Below are 13,976 nucleotides of genomic sequence, written 5' to 3'. Positions count from 1 at the left end.
AAGTTGATCTAGATCCTTGACCTCAAGGACTTGTAAATAGGGGAAGTTTAGTTGAGGAAAGAAACACTACAATAAATATGCAGTAAGTTATAATGCAATAAATATAAGGTTATGAGCTCAGGATACTAATCATGGGAGCACGGGAAGGAGGGAGGGACAGGACACAACTGAGGTTCCTGCATCAATTGAATCTTACTGCCTATAACTAAAATACTTCATCATATAGTCCCCCTTGAAAACCAATTACATACCTTATATGTTTAAATATAGAAATAAATATATTTTAAAAGATATAGAATGTGAAAACAAATACAACAGAAATACTACATTGTTAGTATTCCTTTGGAGTGATTTTTTAATATATATAAGCTGAACTGGCTAAGGAATCTTAAAATAGGACTCATGTTGAAGAATCTTGTTTCAGTTTTAAAAGCCAAACTGATTAACTGGGACTGGAAAGATATTCACAAAATCTCACAGTTCATAAATCTCAAGCATACCATGTAAAATGAATATTATAAAAGGGATTAGTCTTTAATTCTTTGAAATGTAATAAGATATTAAATCATAAAATCCTTATTTTGAAAGCATCTTAAGCATATATGAAAAGGGATTACAATTTAAGTTCATTTAAGAATACTTCAAATTGGGCACCCGGGTGGCTCAGTCTGTTAAGCCTTCAGCTCAGGTCATGATCCCAGGGTCCTGGGATCGAGTCCCACTTCGGGCTACCTGCTCAGCAGGGAGTCTGCTTCTCCCTCTCCCCTTGTTTCTCCCCCCTGCTCATGCTCTCTCTCTCTCTCTCTCTCTGTCAAATAAATAAAATATTTTAAAAAATAAAAAAACTAAAATTAAAATAAATTTGAAAAAAGAATACTTCAAATTAATTTGCTATAGCTTTAACACTTGTAACTATGCTACCTTATATTACCAAATAATATAAAAATTCAGGATCTATGCTCACAGTGAGAAATGTGACCAAAAATTCAAACATAAAAAATCATTAACAAGAACAATAGTTATATTTCAATCAGGTAGTGAAGAGTGATAAACAAAAATCTTGGTTTTTTAGCTTTGGTGCTTATTTAAATAAGGAAATTTCTTTAATTCCCAGTAGTCTGAGAATCCGTAATATTTCATAACTCTGTCAACTGCCATACTAAGGACTATTATACAAAAACTCCTATCAGTATTATTATATAACATTTTCTTCTCTGGGTTAGTGATTAGAAAGAAAAACATTTTCCAGGGCGCCTGGGTGGCGTAGTCAATTAAGAGTCTGACTTTTTTTTGTTTTTTTTTAAGATTTTATTTATTTATTTGACAGAGAGAGACAGCGAGAGAGGGAACACAAGCAGGGGGAGTGGGAGAGGGAGAAGCAGGCTCCCCACGGAGCAGGGAGCCCGATGCGGGGCTCGATCCCAGGACCCCAGGATCATGACCTGAGCCGAAGGCAGATGCTTAACGACTGAGCCACCCAGGCGCCCCTAAGAGTCTGACTCTTGGTTTCAGCTCAGGTTGTGACCTCGGGGTCGTGAGAGCGAGCCCTCCATAGCGCTGCACGGTAAGTGAAGAGTCTGCTTGAGATTCTCTCTCCCTCCCTCTCCCTTTATCCCTCCCGCTCATGCTCTCTCTCTCTCTGTCAAATAAATAAATAAATCTTTAAAGAAAAAAAGGAAAGAAAAACACTTTTCAACATTAAACTGCTGATATTATTAAATTAATACAATCTCACAAACCTACATCCCCACAGTAGGCACACAATAAATATTTGCTAACAGAATGAATGATATGTCCCTAAACTCTACTTCAAAATGGACACTGCCAGAGATATAATTTTTTTGTGAAGATTAAGAGATTTTCCTTTGGGCCTACAGGGACCTCCATATATCCTCCAACAAACTACATAAACTAGCATCAGACTAATACTTCATGAAACTACTGCAGCAAATTACTCAAGATCTCTACTGTGCCCACAAAAGCTTTGTATTCAAATAAAAATACCTTGCCATCAAGTTGAAAGCTCAACAACCTCTGTGCTGAGGCTGGAAGGCTAAAAAGGCCCTAAGAAATCTATCAGGATACCACAAGAGCCCCGCTGGGTTCTCTGCTAATCCTTGGGTAAATCATTAACTTCCGGGGGCTTCAATTTACTCACCTGTAAAAAATGGACGGTGGTCACTCCAGAAGTCTATGATTAAGTGATTCTAGAACGCAAAGCAAATTTACCTTCAATATTCCTTTGGAGGGTACAATGCTTCAGAAGTCCTATAAAAGTGTTTTGTTGGTTTTTTTTTAAAGATTTTATTTATTTATTTGACAGAGAGAGACAGCGAGAGAGGGAGCACAAGCAGGGGGAGTGGGAGAGAGAGAAGCAGGCTCATTGCTGAGCAGGGAGCCCGATGCGGGGCTCCATCCAGGACGCTGGGATCATGACCTGAGCCGAAGGCAGACGCTTAACGACTGAGCCACCCAGGCGCCCCTACAAAAGTGGTTTTTAACCTTGTTTGCTATGGACAGCTTTGAGACTCTACTAAATGCTACAGACACTTCATCTCAAAAGAATTCCTACATGGGAAAATATTTTAACATAATATCAGGAGAGTTTAATGACCCTCTGAAGGGGTCCACAGAACTCATGTTAGACACTTATGTTTTATAAATTTAAATAGAATTCAATAAACTGGAGACATGTTAATAAGTTTGAAAACAAAGCAGCACTTTGCACCTGGTTCTTTTTTATTAACAAATTAAATTTTAAATTTCAAACAACAGTAAAGAGGAATCAATTATTTTTGTAACTATCAAAGAGAAATATGGTTTTAAAGAACTCAAACTACTAGCTTAGAACATTAAACTATGTTGGTAAATCAGAGTTCCAGATAAGTGATATCCAAACCATCACGATTATATGTCAATCTCAATTCTGATGAACCAGGTGTAATTTATTAAAAGGTTTATTTAGGATTCCAAACTTAAACACATATTCCATTTGATTCTTTCTGTATACAACCTATTTAGAGACAGGCCTTCAATAAAAATATAAAACTAAATATAAAATACTGACTTGCTAAAATGGCTTCAATTTCTGAAAGATTACATAGCAATCGTGTACTTCAAAAGTTGAACATAACTAATTTATAGTTAAGACTGGTTAAGTTCGTTGAGTTATATGAATTTGTTCATTACACTACAAAAGAAAGGAAAGTTAAGGAAAAAATTTAAAACACTTCTCCATAAAAGGAAAGAAAGTAGAGGGGCCTGACTTATCACATACAGGAAGAAAAGGAGCAATTACACAACTCTGCAGAGATTAAATATAGGCAAATAATGCTGGTGTTAAGGTTTCATAAATCATCTTCAGAATAAGCCAAAAGGATGCTAATATCTGCTCTTTTAGTACGGTTTCCAATGTAGACCTTTTGTGCATGCTTCTCTTAGGATTTCTCTCATCTAAAACAGGTCCCCAGGGAATCAGCAAGAAGAAATTCTATGATTATTTTCTGATGCGATAAAGGGAGAGGCCTTTTAAGGAAAATAATGACTCTGCCCCAATTATGATGCACACTATTCCCTATCAGAAATATAAAAGTAAAATGGCTGTAATTTCCAGTGTATTTCTTTTGTCTTTTTAGTTAAAGCATATCTTCTTAAGGAATTTTTTCATTAAGTTATGAAATAATAAATTAAGTCTTTTTATTATAAATTAGAAATCATAGCTTATTCAGTTTACAAGTGAAAAACATTTAAACACATTTATGTAACCTACTTAGAACAACACAGGTTCTGGATTCTTCAATGTTCCACTTACAAATTAAATTACTCAGGGACTATGAATAGGGGCTGTGTCTACTTGAATAACTGCACATTTACCTGGAAATGAGGCAAATATCTAGAACTTAGTCTGTAATCATGCTTACAAACCTAATTTATATTCTAGATTCTTACTTCTATCTATGGTACACTTACTAAAAATTGCAAAGATATCAATAGCAGAATTAAATAAGAATTTAGAACTAATGTTTCTCTCCTCTTCAGCTTTGGTTTTCTAAGTCCTCCTTAAAGATACACTGGGCAAGGCCTTACAGAGTAGGCTTCATGTGTGAATGCATGACAGCAGGAAATTAGTCAAAACACCAGGGTTTTACTCCCCAAATTTGCCAATAATCTGCTTTTGTGACATGTGGTATTATAGGACAACTTCTCAGAAACTCAGTTCTGCCATGTGTAAAATAAGGATTTTGGAGCAGATGATCTCCAAGGTCACTTCCAATTCAGATACTTACGTAAATCTACATTTATGTGAGTATAAAAATGAGTAACAAAATTAGAATAAATCCATATGAGACTATGGTCACAGGTATGTATGTAGGAATAAAAAATATGTACAAAAAAAAAACAAAACCCTCCAGTCCAAAATGTTTACATTTAAGGTTTCCTTTCACAGTTTAGATTGGGCCTTATGATTAAAAAGGGCCCAGAAAGCCATGTTCATCCAAATCCCCAGAACCCTCTTTTCATGCTGCCACTATTCTAATGTCCACAAAGAGTATAACCTAAGAGTGTGCTTTCCTCCCATTATAACCATTCCCACATCTGGTCCAAGATGAACTGATCCAGTCCATCTAGATCCCGGGTTGGCAAACTTTTCTGTAAAGAGCCAGTTAGTAAATATTTTAGGTTTTGTAGGCTATATGGTCTCTATAGCAACTACTCAATTCTGCCTTCAGAATACAAATGCAACCACTGACTACACAAACTGATGAGTAGGTGGCTGTGTTCTAATAAAACTTTATTTACAAAAAACAGGCTGCAGGCCAGATTTGGCCCACTGGCTGTAGTTTGCCAACATCTGGTCTAGATCACATCAAGAAGCCAGATGGTATAAACCAGCTGTAAGTGAAGGTGGCATAGTTTCAGAATAGAAAATCGCTACAAAGAAAACAATTATGAGTCATTTTAAAATTTAAAAGAATCCTTTCAGCCTAGTATAAGAGAGCGCATGATAGAGTAGAAACTACCTATGCAGGTATTCAATACATACTAGATGCTTAATAAATATAGATTTCCTCTCCCTTCTGAACAGTGTCATCCCTCAAGATAGTATTTGCTGCCCAGCTTTCCTTCTAGAAATCACTTACTCTGGCCCTCTGACAAAAGCTGGCCCTTGATTCTTCTTGATCCTGGCAAGCATGCTCCTGGTACCACTGTACCAAGGTTTTAGTGCTCTTTCATTCCCTTTTCACCCCATTAACCTAAACCCGCAACTTCACATTCTTTTCCATCTGAGCCTTAAATCCCAGTATTACTATCACTCACTATTGACCCAGGGAAGGTGGTAAGGAAAAAAAGAAAAGAAAGAAGAGGAAAGAGAGAAAGTAGATTCTGGTGGAGCAGGGGAGTGGTAGCATTACCTCCCTTTCCTGACTCTAAAAAGGAGCCAGGTGCTAACTTACTGTTAATTTAAATGAAAATGTTGTCTACTCTAGTGAGAACAAAGAACATTTCACTTTATGAAAAGTGCTCCCTAATGAAAGAACTTAGTTCTAACAGGGGGGAAAAAACCACAGTAAGCTTTATTCTTATGCTTTTATCTAGATCATTTCTGCCTCCAGCTGTGAAACTGACTGAGGTTTTTAAAGCTCTAAGCAGCCTCTACTAGTAACCATGGTTACTGATTCAAAACAGTACAAAAAAAGTAGGAGGGGATAGCAATTTGAGGAGAAAAACAGTTTTCTTGATTTTCATCAAATGAAGCTATAATAACAAGAGATAGGTTGATGGCTGGGTAAGGGTCTCAAGACTATCACTTCTCCACAGAGCTGCTGAAGTACTTGATCCCTCAGCCTTACAGGTCTAGAACCTCAATGAGTCATTTTGCCTTATTCAAGAATGATCCCCAAAAGTTAATTTCATCACTTACAATGGACAATATTGTATAAACTCAACTGATATTCTTGAATTTGCTTTGTAGCAGAAGCCTACTTGGAAAAAAAAAAACAGAGGGCAAGGTTGCTTAGAAGTATATAAATCTGAGCCTAAGAAGCTACCTATGGTTTTCATATAAAGCTGCCCAAGTAATGCTTCTCAATCTTTGTTAGTCAAAAGGCTTCCATCAGGGGCGCCTGGGTGGCTCAGTTGTTAAGCTTCTGCCTTCGGCTCAGGTCATGATCCTGGGATCCTGGGATCGAGCCCTGCATCCGGCTGCCTGCTCCACAGGAAGCCTGCTTCTCCCTCTCCCACTCTCCCTGCTTGTGTTCCCTCTCTCACTGTATCTCTCTCTGTCAAATAAATAAATAAAATGTTTTTTTTTAAAAAAAAAAGGCTTCTATCAAATGTTCCTCTTTTCAAATCCCTTCCTCAGTTTTCATTTATATACAATACCTCCCATGTTTCAGGCACTGTAAAAAATACTGGATACATCACAATAAGGAAAATAGACACAACTCATGCCTTTATGGGATTTACAGTCTAATGGAGAAGAGAAACATCAGATACAAATTGGGTCAACATGCTATGAAGGAAAAAAAAAACTAAAGGATTTTTACTAGGGTATCAAGAACAGCTTCTTTGATATATAAACGTACTTAATGTTGACAGCTATTGATGCTGGGTAACAGATACACAGCAATTCCTCCATACTCTCTACTTTGGTATATGCTTAGAAATTCTCAAAATAAAAGTTTAAAAATGCAAGATAGAAGGAGAGACCTGAATGATATGTAGGTGCTAAACAGGCAAAGGCTGCCAGAGAAGACTGTTCTCTGGGTCAAAGGAAGAAGATATGCCTCAATCCAGAGAACCTGGGAGCTTGGCACACTACAGGGATTAAAGCTCCAACAACAGCTAAAGACCTTTCACATCCACAAGCTACAGATGAAAAATATTCCAAATAATAATAATGGAAGTTACCTTTACTGAGCCTCCACTAAATGCCAGGCAGTGTGCTAAGAGTTAATGTGCTTTGTCTCATATGTATCTCAGAACAATCTGTTAAGAAAGGTACAATTATTCCTAGTTTGCAGAGGAGGACACCGATGCACAGAAGATCAGGTAACGTGCCTACATCTGATTCCAGAACCTGTGATTTTTCTTAACTACAATCACATATTCTGCCTACCACATATCCAGATGCCACTATTAATTATTAAGTTTTACTCAAGAGTTCTAAATTATTGTTCCATCTCAACAATTAACTGACCGTGTGCTTAAGTCAAGTCACTTCACCTTTGGGCATTTCACAAAATGAGACCGAATCAGATGATATTAAGGTATTCTTAGCTTTTAAACTCTATGCCTTTATGACTTTATTACTAATTTTTTTTCCATATCAGAAGTTTATACCTATCATATTTGGTAGATCATATGGACTAATTTAGGCAATTATCTAAATTTGAACAACTCATTAATTAATCATTCTACAGTCACTGGTCATCTTTGTGCCAGGTACTCTTCTAGGTATTAGAAATACAGTAGCAAACAAAACAGTTAAATATCTCTACCTTTATGGCACTTAGAATTTAGTGGGGGAAAGAGACAATAAATGAAACAAATAAGTAAACAATATAGTACATTAGGATATGGTAAGGGGACGCCGGGGTGGCACAGTCGGCTGGGTGTCCTATTCTTGGTTTTGGCTCCGGTTGTGATCTCAGGGTTGTGGGATTGAGCCCCCGTCAGGCTCCACACTCAGAGCAGAGTCTACTTGGAACGCTCTCTCTGCCCCTCCCCTATCTCTAAAATAAAATAAATAAATCTTTTTTTTTTAAAAGAAGTATATGGTAAGTACTACGGAGAAAAATAAATCAGTGAAGGAGTTGGCTGATCCCCGCCCCCCCACTATGAGCAGGAATATGTCAGTCACTAAGGCAAATAAAGACAAACAGAACCTGAGTCCCTGCCATTGAGCTGATCACACTCTAGAGTAAACACAAATATGAGGAATCTGAGAAAAGACCAATGAACAAAGTACTATGGGAACACATAGGATAGAGCCATAGCCAGAAGGAACTGAACTGCAAGCTGGATTTTGCGCTTTTAAACACATACAACAACAAAATCGAAAAGAAAAAGAATCGTAAAAAAAATATGAGACCTATATTTTAAAGTCACATTCCAAAATTTTGTAAAACCTTACTGATAAATATTTAAAGAAAATACAAAAAAATAGAGACATAGACTATTTTCCTGTTTGGGAAAATTATTATTAAGACACAAAATGATCCACAAATTACAGGCTTAATACAAATCAAATAAAAATGAAAATATTTTTCAGAAACACAATCATAAGAATCTATACTATAATTAAAAGGGTAAGAGAGTAAATGTGTAAGAAAAAACAAAGAAATTTTTAAAGAAGAGTAATGAGGGTAGATATAGCCTAATGATTATGAAAACAGTTATTAAAATACTTTTCCCATTTTGATTTCCTTCTACTGACTTCCCTACTATTCTATAACAGCATCCATGTGGTTGGAGAAGTTTAGGAATATGAAGAGAAAGAAATATTTAATATTCACCTGAATTTTAAAAAGGGTTTTGCAATAAGATAAAAGCCTTGAAAAACCAAACCTGAAAGACAGATTATAGGTTTTTCCACATTATAGAGCAGATATTCCTTCTGTTCATGACAGCTACAATGTAAGACTTGTTACCTAGGGTAGAAGGAGGATCAAACCTAGAGAAAGTGTGAATTAAAGCTCCAATTCCTAATTCTGGCCAGAGGACTGAGGGATAAAAAACTGAGACAGAGACAGGAGAAGTGAGTAGACCAATATTCGCATTGTTCTCTTCAGGCAGAGGCTGCAAAAGGAAAAAATGTTTGATGGAATAAGGAAATCTGGGAGTTAGAATGGCTTCTGCTCTCCTTCCTGCTGAGATTGTACCAAGTGTCTGCCTTCCGGGAGCATCCCCCCACACACATACCACCGAACTCTCACCTCCCCTCTACACACACCCCGCACAAGCTGGAGATAACCATCAAAAAATATACACAGAAGCATGATCAGACTGAGGAAAGGTGTGAGATCAGCTCTGGAGTCTCCCTTTTCTACACATCATGGAAGGCACTGGGAAATTCCTGAGGCCTCTAAAGTAGTACAGGAAAGGTAATTAAAGATGCTGGATGGTGAGTTTGCCAGAAGAAGTCACTGTGATTAGGAACAAAGTTAAGTCCACAGTAGAGGCCTGGAAAAGAGACCACCTGGCTAGGGGGCCAATGCGAAGCCCTAGCCAGACCTCAGGTTATCTCTGACACCTGGGAATGTGGCCAATGCATCCTGGGAACCAAGAGAACAGATCTCAAGTAACATCAGTTGCAAACTTCAGCCAGACATCTGAAGAACACCCAAGGCAGTTCTGGCAGCACCACAGCAGTCACAATTCTAGGCAGTAGCACAACCACTTACACCAAAGGGGACACGAGACAGTAACCAGAGGAGACAGCACATGGACCACAGGTCCTGACACCCTCCTACCACTACAAGGTCACACAAGCCATGGACATCCAACCCATAAGTCTGGATTCCACGGCAGGAAGGTGTGAGAGAAGAGATGATATCTGAATGACTCGTATCCAAACAGAGACTGAAATATCCAAAGAGATTAGCTTAGATTACTGGATAAGACTTGGTTTACCAGACTGAAGTAAGACTGGTACTCTTCCTCTAGTTACCCAGTGACCAGGGTCCACCAAAATGAAAAACTGAGTTATAAAGAAGCTACATTTTTCTTTGCACTCCTGAGTACGAATAAGTGGCAATCCTGCTCCAGACTTTATGATGTTTATGTGAGAATTCAAAATGCCTCTTGACACATTACAAACCAACATCACTTTAAAACTAACAGTGGCTTTCTAGTTCAAGATGGCAGCCTGAGCCCATTCATCTACCTCTTCCCTGCCTTAAATACCTTCCCTGTCAGGAGAGCCTGTGAGTGTTAAGCAGACCATAGAACAACTGAGTGAAAAACCACCAAAGATGATGGGTATATCTCTGATAGTAAACCAGCATTTACTATGAGTCTAAAGTCTTTGTCAGAGGACTTAGAGAATGAACTTTGAGATGGAGGTAATAGGCTAGGGACAATCTCTATGGAGGGGGGAAAAAAAAGACAACTCAGAACTAATCAGAACTCTCCCTGCATATAAATTCCTTCCCTATAGCTGAAACTGAGGGAGGGACAGGTCCCAGCTTGTTAGCCTTGACTCTCTCTGCAAGTACCTGATAAAGAAAAAGGGAACTCCACCTCCCATTCGCCAGACAAAGTAGAAAGACAATCTGCAGAGTCCTGTGGTCAGTCCTGAAGAAGACAATGCTTTGTAAAGAAGAATATTGACTTTTCTAGAATTACACCAGTTACCAAGATGTTAACAGCATCAGAATCATCTAAGTGTTTAGGTGTCCCACCCCAGACTTACTGAATCAGATTTTTTGTGAGGCCAGGAATCTGCATTTAAACTGGGTCCCCAAGGGACTGTTACATATATTCAAGTTGATAACCACTGATTCAGACCTATTTGAAAATACCGTAGGGGTGCCTGGGTGGCTCAGTCGGTTAAGCGGCTGCCTTCGGCTCAGGTCATGATCCCAGGGTCCTCAATCAAGTCCCGCATCGGGCTCCTTGCTCAGGAGGGAGCCTGCTTCTCCCCTGCCTGCCGTTCCCCCTGCTTGTGCTTGCTCTCTGTCTCTCTGTCTCTGTCAAATAAATAAATAAAATCTTAAAAAAAGGAAAAAGAAAATACAGTAAAGAAGAACAGCTAAGACTTACCAGCTATTTAATAAAAACTAAGAGAGGCACTAAGGTGAAAAAGCAAAGGGCACAATGACCCAAAGAAAAGAGAGTAAGGTAACAAAAAGAAACAAAAGGTCCTTAATTTTAATTGGTATCTTCAGAGAGATTCAAGAAGCAAATATATTCATAAAACAAGAAAAATCTGTTCATAAAATGCAGTAATCAAGGAACAAGAAAGAATTTTTAGAAAACAAAAACAAAAATTATTTTCAAAATGAAGTAACTTGACTTTGAGTGAAGGCCAAGAAAGTAGTAAGCCCATTGACTACAGAGATCTGTCCCACTGAATACAACTAAAAGCTCTGGAGAGAATACTAAAACCAACTACCTGAAGACTCTAAAAAGTAAACAACGGCAGGAGCATTGAGAAGGGAAGTCAAAACTTAAATGAACGATCAATTTAGTGGTGAGTTTACTCTTTTTTAAAAAACCCTTCATCTACCACTTTGACATGAGGATGGGCAGAGTCCCAGAATTATGCCGCAGGCACACACAGCAAAAAACTCCAAGAGAAACCCCCTCTTTCTAGCCAGAGTAAAAGGGGCATCTGTGAGCTGGGAAGTGTATGTGTGTTGGGCCTGGGGGGGGGGGGGGGGTAGTTCCCAGTTCCTCTTTTTTTCTCTCTCTCTCTTTGCCCTGAAGCTAGCCCAAGTCACAAAGCTATACCTCAGACAGGACACTTAAAAGCCTAAGAGAAAACCTGTCCATCTGTCCCTAAGGAACTAGAAAAAGGAGCCAGGATACTATGAAGAGTATGGGAGAAATCCTCATGATGTATTTTTCTTTTTCCCTTACTACTTCAACCTAGGAGGGCCCCAATGGGGTACAACTATGTAACAGTAGAGAGGGGCAGCGCTAAGACTCAAAGAAGGAAACCCCAGCTTTCTAGTGAGAAGGCCAGGAAAAAACTCCTGGGAGCCAGAGAACATAAGGAAAGTCCCCAAGAGTACTAAGGTGCGTACACATAGAAGCAGCATGAAGAAGTACAGCAAATGCTGGAGGAACTAAACAATGATATAACATGACTGACCATAAAGATATAATATAGCAATACCAATTTTTCTCCAAATATATCCTTAACTTGATGCAATTCTAACCAAAATCCTTCAAATCCTTATTCGAGGAACTCTGAATGCTTATTTCAGAACTTCTACACATAAAAGGAAATCACAAAATTAAAGGCAAATAAAAAGGGTAAACATATTTGCAAAAAATATGACAAATATTCTTCACATATTAAAAATTTATACACAATGATTTAAAAACCTGTAAGACTCTGATAAATAGGTGGATAGAGGACCCTAAATACAAAGAAACAAGTATCATTGTGCACCTTCTAATTCAGCAAACGCTGGGGATAGTAGATCACCTGATGTGATAATGTGGCAAAACAGACATACTCATTTGTGGACAGTGAGGAAAAGGTGACAGGATCTTATTAGGCAGCAATTTGACATTAAGGAGCAAGAACCTTAGAAAATGTTGATGCTCTCTCAAATAATTAAAATCTTAAAAAAAAAAAAAAGTAATGCAATCTACTTTGGAAAATGGGGCAGTAAATAAATTTAATATATTTAAAATAGTATAAGATAATTACACATATCTTAACTAATTAATATATGCATAATTAATACGTAAACCACACAGGGACATTTCCCCTGAAGCAAACAAAAACTAGAGATTTTATGTATATATTTTCAACAAAATGGGATATAGAAAATTATCATTTTCTCCAAAATAATTAAGACTAAGAGATTAATTCTAAAACTTCCATTTCTAGATGATGAACCATTTTTATAATTTATGCTTGTACTGGTTTTCAATTTTCTTTTGGATCAGGAACCCATTGGAGGGTCTACTTAAAGCTGTATGCAGTTCCTTTTCACAAACATTCACACATTGTTTCATCAGGGTGTTTCAGGGATCTTCTAAAATCCCCCAGAGTTCACAGAGCTTGGGTCAACCCTCTGCCCTGTAGTTTTTAAGGCATTTTTACATGCTTTGATACTTTTTAAAATATCACAACAACTTTGAACATTAGTGGTTTGTATTCATATTTTACAATGAAGAAACTGCTGCTCAAAATGGTGAGTGACTTGCGTAGTATCACATAGCTGTCAAATGTGAGTCTAGAATTGAAGACATAAAATTCTATCCACTCAAGCATATGGCAAACAGACTAAAAGGGCATTTTAACTATAATGAAAACTAAACAATTAAGAATTAAAAGTACTTGAAGACTTCCACTCCTGGGAAAATGGAATAGATGTATTTTTTCCCTATTCCTTTAACAAAAATATAAGTAAAAGTCCTGTCCATCATATATAACAAACATAAGAACACTCTAAAGGTAGAGAGAGTGAAGGCAGACCAGGTAGGGACCTCAGGGTCCAAAGAAATGACACGGTAGTGAGTTCTATGGGTTTTCTTTTGTGCCTTAAATATCTCAGTCTAGGAGTTGAAGAAGCTGGCAACCTGGAAATACCAATGGACCCACACCTCTCAAAAAACCAACCGAACAAACTCTTAAAACAAAAGCCTATTCTCCTTAGCCAAAAGATCAGAAAAGGGTCAGTCTAGACAAAAGCTGTTATACCCAGACATCACAAAAAATTTAAAAAGCTGTGGACCCACCCCCAACCAACAAAGGTCAAGGGGGAGGCTAGACTTCCACCCTTGCCAAGCTGTAACAGGGAACCCCACACTACTAACCACAGTTGTGTCACAGAAAGCCAGCTGGGAGGCTTGGTGTCAGCCAAGACCACATGGAGAACTTGGACATTTACCTGGAAGTAACAAGGTGCCCCTCTCCCTCCCTACGATAGGTTGGTATCAGGAGAGGCCTCGTGAAGTCAGGCCTTTCACCACTGCCCAACAGAAACTGGCCCTCCCCATGGAGGCCATGTGGAAGGCAGTACTGAGGCACTCCTGACCCTCTTAGCCAGGGAAAAGTCAGTGGAAGCCAGAACTCCCATCCTTGACCAACAGTAATGAAGAATTTCCTTCCAACCTGAGAGCTAAAGGAGGCAGAATGACCTACCTGGACTTCTATCTGCACCAGGCAGTAATGTGGCAGCAAAACACTCCCCTCCTCATGCTGGAGCCGGGCCAGAGGAAGCCAGCTAAATCAGAATGTTTAGATAAAATCCAGAGTCTCAGAACATAATACTCAAAATGTCAGGTAT

General features: G+C 38.3%; 1 protein-coding gene across 10 annotated transcripts in view; it reads right to left on the bottom strand.

Annotated features, from left to right (window-relative positions):
• NCOA1 (nuclear receptor coactivator 1) overlaps positions 1–13,976 on the bottom strand; it is a 238,050-nt gene that overhangs the window by 137,838 nt on the left and 86,236 nt on the right. Inside the window, exon 3 of one of the 10 annotated variants that reach the window (XM_054509638.2) lies at positions 10,527–10,694. The exons of the other annotated variants lie outside the window; for them this stretch is intronic. The gene's annotated coding sequence lies outside the window, so the exon portion shown is untranslated. The remainder of the gene's footprint in view (positions 1–10,526; positions 10,695–13,976) is intronic. 10 annotated transcript variants of the gene reach the window in all.

Source organism: Mirounga angustirostris, unplaced genomic scaffold, assembly GCF_029215605.1.
Source record: "Mirounga angustirostris isolate CCGP_5_RB_7025 unplaced genomic scaffold, mMirAng1.0.hap1 SCAF_10, whole genome shotgun sequence".
NCBI lineage: Eukaryota > Metazoa > Chordata > Mammalia > Carnivora > Phocidae > Mirounga > Mirounga angustirostris.
The sequence above is the reverse complement of the archived record's forward strand: the minus strand, read 5'-3'. Positions and strand labels throughout refer to the sequence as shown.